Below are 5,804 nucleotides of genomic sequence, written 5' to 3' on the forward strand. Positions count from 1 at the left end.
AAATTATTAGGCACTACAAGAAAATTAGGAACATGAATTAGCTGTAATGTCAGCTTCTTAGATTCAAATCCAAGTTCTATCACTTATGAACTGTATACCCTTAAGCAAGTTAATTATTCTGCTTTTGCTCAGCCATCATATATGTCTAAATGTAGCCAGACAGAATTAAATGAGAAAATGTGGAACAAGTACTAGCAAAATGTCTAGGACATAGCACATACTAAATAATTTGATTATTATTTTGACAGGATATCTGTGTATAGATTCTCTCGACATCAATATTACATTGCATAAATTCATGCAGTCAGTTTACTTTAGCTTCATCTGGAAACCAATAATATATTTATTGTGTAGGTCCTCAATGAAATTCTATGAATAAATGATTAAATGCATGAGATATGATTTTTTATCTTATTACTTGGTTACTGTAATCAAGATCGATACTATCTAGTGTGAGTATGGCTGTGGGGAAAACTACACTTTAAAACACTATTGAGAATGAAAGATGTTTTAGGATTTGGGGAGAGCAAAGTTACACAACCCATGGAAGTTCAACATATACATATTTTAGATTTGATGTTGCTATTTCTAGGAATTTTCTAGGGCAGAAATATTCAAACCAGTCAGTAAGAATTTCTGTGAAGTGATGTGCGTTGTATCATTGTATGTAAGAGAGAATACTAGAAATAGCTTAAATGTCAAGCAAAAATGTACCGGTTTAATGAATCGTGGTACAACCATAAAGGAGAAGAATCTGTAGAAATTAAAGGTGTGGGAAAATCTGTAACTGCTGATAAATAATTTCCATACAAACTATTGAAGTTCCATGAATGTTATTATATTTTATGTGCTTGTATATAGAGTAAAACACATAAGTGATTGCACACATTCAATATACCTAAACTTCCTTGGAGCTCTTGGGTGGCTCAGTGGGTTAAAGCCTCTGCTATCGGCTCAGGTCATGATCCCAGGTCCTGGGATCAAGCCCTGCGTTGGGCTCTCTGTTCAGCGGGGAGCCTGCTTCCCTTCCTCTCTCTCTGCCTGCCTCTCTGCCTACTTGTGATCTCTGTCTGTCAAATAAATAAATAAAATCTTTAAAAAGTATATACCTAAACTTCCAGAGGCACATCTGAAGAGCATGCCCTAAACTGTCAGTATAGGGTCAATAGGGCTTATGGTTGGGAGTGGTCCTTTCCCTTTAAATTTTCTACCACTCTATCTACCACACAAAATATTTCCCAAGGGAATATGGTCTCCCGCTTGTATTTTATAAAAATTAAAGTGAGTATTTAGGATAAGCGTATGTATACATACAATAAAATCTAAACGCATTTACTAGAAAACATATGTAAAAACATGAGGCCAAGGCAAAGGATCTGTTTTAAAACTAGTTTGTGGTCAGTAGCCTTAACCTCATTCTAGGAAAAGAGATGGAGAGATACTGATCTAAGACTTTTACATTTATAAAATCACTTAATCCTTACATTACCTTCCCATTTTTTAGAAAATGAAACTGAGGCACAGACAGATTATCTGGCCTATTCTGTGTTCTCAGAAGTGAGAAGTGAGTGTAGTGTGGAAAATCAGGAGTTTTGTATAGATCTTTATGATTGTAGCCTTACTATCTGTTCCCAGTTGAACTGCAGACAGCTAGGTTTACTTACTCAAAGCACATTTAACGAGGATGAGTAGGGGTGTATGTGACTTAGTTTTAGGAGATACCACAAATAAAACATTCAATACACATTTGAACTATAGTTTATGTTAATATCTTGTCACATTTTAATGTTTATAAATGTAAATATCAAAACCTAAACTGTAACGCTAGGAGCTTATGATGTTTAATACAACAATTCTGAAAAAAGCAACTGAGATTTAAAGAGAATATGTAACTTCCAGTTAATTACATCCTTGGAAGAAAAATGTAGAATGGATTTCCTGACAGGAGTTTTGTGTGAAATGCAGGCTTGTGTGTTGTCAAAGTCCACGTATTTTGGCTATGAACATTATGTTTTCCCTTTCTTCATGCCTTGCTCATGCTGTTCCCCTTCTTGTTTACTTTCTACATCATACTTTTAGAATTTGTTCTATTCTCATGTCAAGGCTTAGCTCATTTCATCTTCTTTGGATCTATGGACCACATTGATAATTGTACACTTATTGTTTCAGGAGTTCTTATTCTGCTTCCATCTTTACGATAGGGTACTTTCTGTATTTCCCACTCTCTAGGACATGCTATAGAATGGAAATATGCACTGTCTAAGTAATAATTAGAGACTGAACAAATGTAATTCTTTACTTTATGTGAACAGTTTGTTTTAGCAGTGGTATTTCACAGGATCACTGGAAAAAGGAGGCATTTTTATAATATCCGAATGATCTGAAGGCTGTGATTCATCACTGAACTGGAAGTCCAAGGTGTGGCTCTGCTTTGGGGTTTGGTTAAAGCCTGTCAATAAATGGGATATGTGGATATGTGAGCCTGGGTGTTGGAGGAATAGCAGCCAGGCTCTGACAATGGTGATCTCTCATTTCTGAAGGCAGGACTGGTACCACCATTGCCTGGGACCCAAGATTCAGTGCTGCTTTCCTTGGATGATTCAGTTTTGTGGGTTTACTTAAATTAAATTAAATTAAATTAAATGACCTATGTATACACAGCACAACATTAGAAATTTGTGAAAACAAAATAAATTAGCTATCCTTAAGCATCCATATAAGAATATAGAAACAACCAGCAATTAAATAAAAATAAAAGCCTAGGAAGACAATTGAATTATTGCTGATATGCACCCCATATGTTTATTGGAACACATATCCAGGATGGTGGTGGGGAGGAAGTAAGGCAGGAGAGAAGAATGGATTTCTTGACAACAGGTGGCATAGGCAGAGGGAGGAGGAAGTCAGGAGTTTAGAGGAATAGAAAATAATTATGAAAATTTGGTTTGTGTTTCCCAAATATTCTCATGCTCGTACTGCTTTTGATGCTCATGAAAGTATTACGAGGCAGGGTGAATATTTCTTAGAGAGGCTGCAGAAGATGATGGTTAGTAGCTTGTGTTATGAATTTGCTCAAAGACTCACCCAAAGTGCACAGGCTCTCCAAGCATTATCTATCACATCACAGAATCAAGATAATACCATTCCACGTCTCATAAGTCTTTTGTGGGACTTAAAAGAGGAAATCGTGAAGCTCTTAGCATGGTACCCACAAATAATAACTCCACAATACCTACTAACTTAAACCACTATTACACTGTTTTATTTTTGAAGGATTGAAGATTATATTAAGTCAGTAAGTATCGTAAGTGAGACAGAGTGCAAAGTCTGCTTGCTCTGAATCCATGGCCTCTCACTGTACTAGACAGAACAAGGTGTGTGTCCTGGTAGTAAGTAATGGACTTGACGGTTGTGGGAGGAGGCATGCAAAAATAATGAGGTTGATATCTATGGACAAAGTCTTGAATGTCTGGCTGAGGTATGTATTAGTGGCCAAAAAAGAACTGTGATGGATTTATAGATTTTAAGACAATGAGCATTACTATTTATTCTAGTGTATTATGCTTTAAAATAGCTTAAGTCCTAAGATGGCTCAAAGAACATCTTATTTGGAAGTGGGAGCATTTCATGCAGGTAGCTCTGAACTGCTGTCTTTGAGAGGGACAGAGTCGCTTAGCTGGCTTTGTTGAACCCCTAACATACCAGTAATCTACCATAAATGCCTCTTCTCCAGATGAGGAAATGGAGGCCCAGAGTGGTGAACAATGTCACAAAACATTCTAGGAGTTAGAGGAATAATTTGAAAACAAACAAACAAAGAAAAACAAAACAAAAACAAACAAAAACAAAAACAAAAAACAGCTCTCCTGATTCTGAGACTATGTTCCTTCTACTTTATTAGAGCTACGAAAGCATTATTGAAGTTCTTGGGCTATAGATTGGGGTTAGCCCATATTGTACACTGTAAACAGTGTCCCGGAAGCTGTGCACTTTGTTTAATGAAAGGGTTAATATGAAGAGCGTGTCTTTGGGTTTTAGAGGAACCTAAGAGGATCTTATTTTATTTTCCCATTTAAAGCAGTGATCTCTCATGCGTTCCCACCAAAGGGCAGACAGCCTTTGCCCAAGTATCCAGAGGCAAGTTTTCTACTGAGCGGTATTTTCACTGTATCATTTGGGATCAATTAAGATGGACCCGTTATGAGATTATACTGTTAGCAGCTGGTTACCATATTAGAGGCTGAAGAAAAAAGCAGGTCAAGAGGGTATGAGACAGAGTGTAAGCACATAGTGATTACTAATTAAAAGCAATATTCTTTTGTAGCTTTTCTATCTCAGAGTGGTGTGCTTATATCAGCCCATAGTAAATGAAGAATCCAAACAACGTGACTGAGTTCATTCTTTTGGGCATTACAGAGAACCCGGAGCTGCGGAAAATACTCTCTGCTGTGTTTCTAATCATGTATGTGTCCACAGTGTTGGGAAACCTACTCATTGTGGTAACTGTGATCACAAGTCAGAGTCTGAGATCACCTATGTATTTCTTCCTTACTTCCTTGTCCTTCATGGATGCCACCTACTCTTCTGTCATTGCCCCCAAGTTAATTGTGGACTCTCTCTCCAAGAGCACTATCATCTCATTAGAAGGCTGCCTGACTCAGCTCTTTGCAGAGCATTTCTTTGGTGGTGTGGGGATCATCCTTCTCATCGTGATGGCCGCTGTGTGGCCATCTGTAAGCCCCTGCACTATACAACCATCATGAGCTCTTGCGTGTGCTGTCTGCTGCTGGGAGGGGCCGGGTTGGGGGGAGTTTTCCACGCAGCAATACAGCTTCTCTTCATGTATCAAATACCCTTCTGTGGTCCTAATGTCATTGATCACTTTATGTGTGATTTGTTTCCCTTGTTGAAACTGGCCTGCATGGACAACCCACACCCTGGGTCTCTTAGTCATCCTCAACAGTGGGGTGATGTGTGTGACCATCTTCCTTATCCTCATCACCTCCTATGTGGTCATCCTCTGCTCCCTGAGGTCTTGTAGCTCTGAAGGGCGGCGCAAAGCCCTCTCCACCTGTGGCTCCCACCTCACTGTGGTCATCTTGTTCTTTGTGCCATGCATTTTCCTGTATGTGCGGCCTGTGGCCACTTACCCCATAGACAAGGCAATGGCTGTGTCCTTTACCATTGTTGCGCCCATGTTAAATCCATTGATCTACACCCTGAGGAACACAGAGGTAAAAAATGCCATAAGGAAACTAGTGAAACGAGGTACACTGGGTGTCATTGGTTTACAGGCTAAGGACAGATCTTTTTTACAAAGACAATGAGATCCTGCCAGTCCCATTCATTCCAAATCATTGGGCACCCTGCAGCCAATGACATCCTTTAAGTGTGTAAATCAGATTAAGATACTATAATGAAGTTGTTTCCTACCTCTCTAGTACAATTGCTCCATCCCTTTTCTTATAAGACTCTGGGCACCCATTTTTCTTTTTTCTTTTTATTACTTTTCTTTTTTTTTTTCTTTCTTTCTTTTTCTTTTCTTTTTTTTTTTTTTAATAAATAATTCAATTCTGGTTTTCAATAATTCCAGTCCTGGTTCAGAGCTTTTGTTTGTTCTTACTCTGCTTGCTGCTAAACTTCTCTTTCCCAGAGCAATTGCTTGGTTGCCTCCATCTCATTTTTTTTTCTTTCAATTTTTACCACCTTAAGGTAAAGTTTCCATCTTTTTAAACGAGTGTCTCCTGATGTCTTTCCTTGGGCATTCCCCTTACGTACTCTCTGCCTCTTCATTCCTGGATTCA

At 38.4% G+C, this 5,804-nt stretch overlaps 1 pseudogene; it reads left to right on the top strand.

Annotated features, from left to right (window-relative positions):
• Positions 1-4,367: 4,367 nt before the first annotated feature.
• Positions 4,368-5,327, top strand: LOC132008509 (olfactory receptor 4C6-like; annotated as a pseudogene).
• The last annotated feature ends 477 nt before the right edge of the window (positions 5,328-5,804 follow it).

The sequence above is a fragment of the Mustela nigripes genome, unplaced genomic scaffold, assembly GCF_022355385.1.
Source record: "Mustela nigripes isolate SB6536 unplaced genomic scaffold, MUSNIG.SB6536 HiC_scaffold_148, whole genome shotgun sequence".
In the NCBI taxonomy this organism is placed as follows: Eukaryota; Metazoa; Chordata; class Mammalia; order Carnivora; family Mustelidae; genus Mustela; species Mustela nigripes.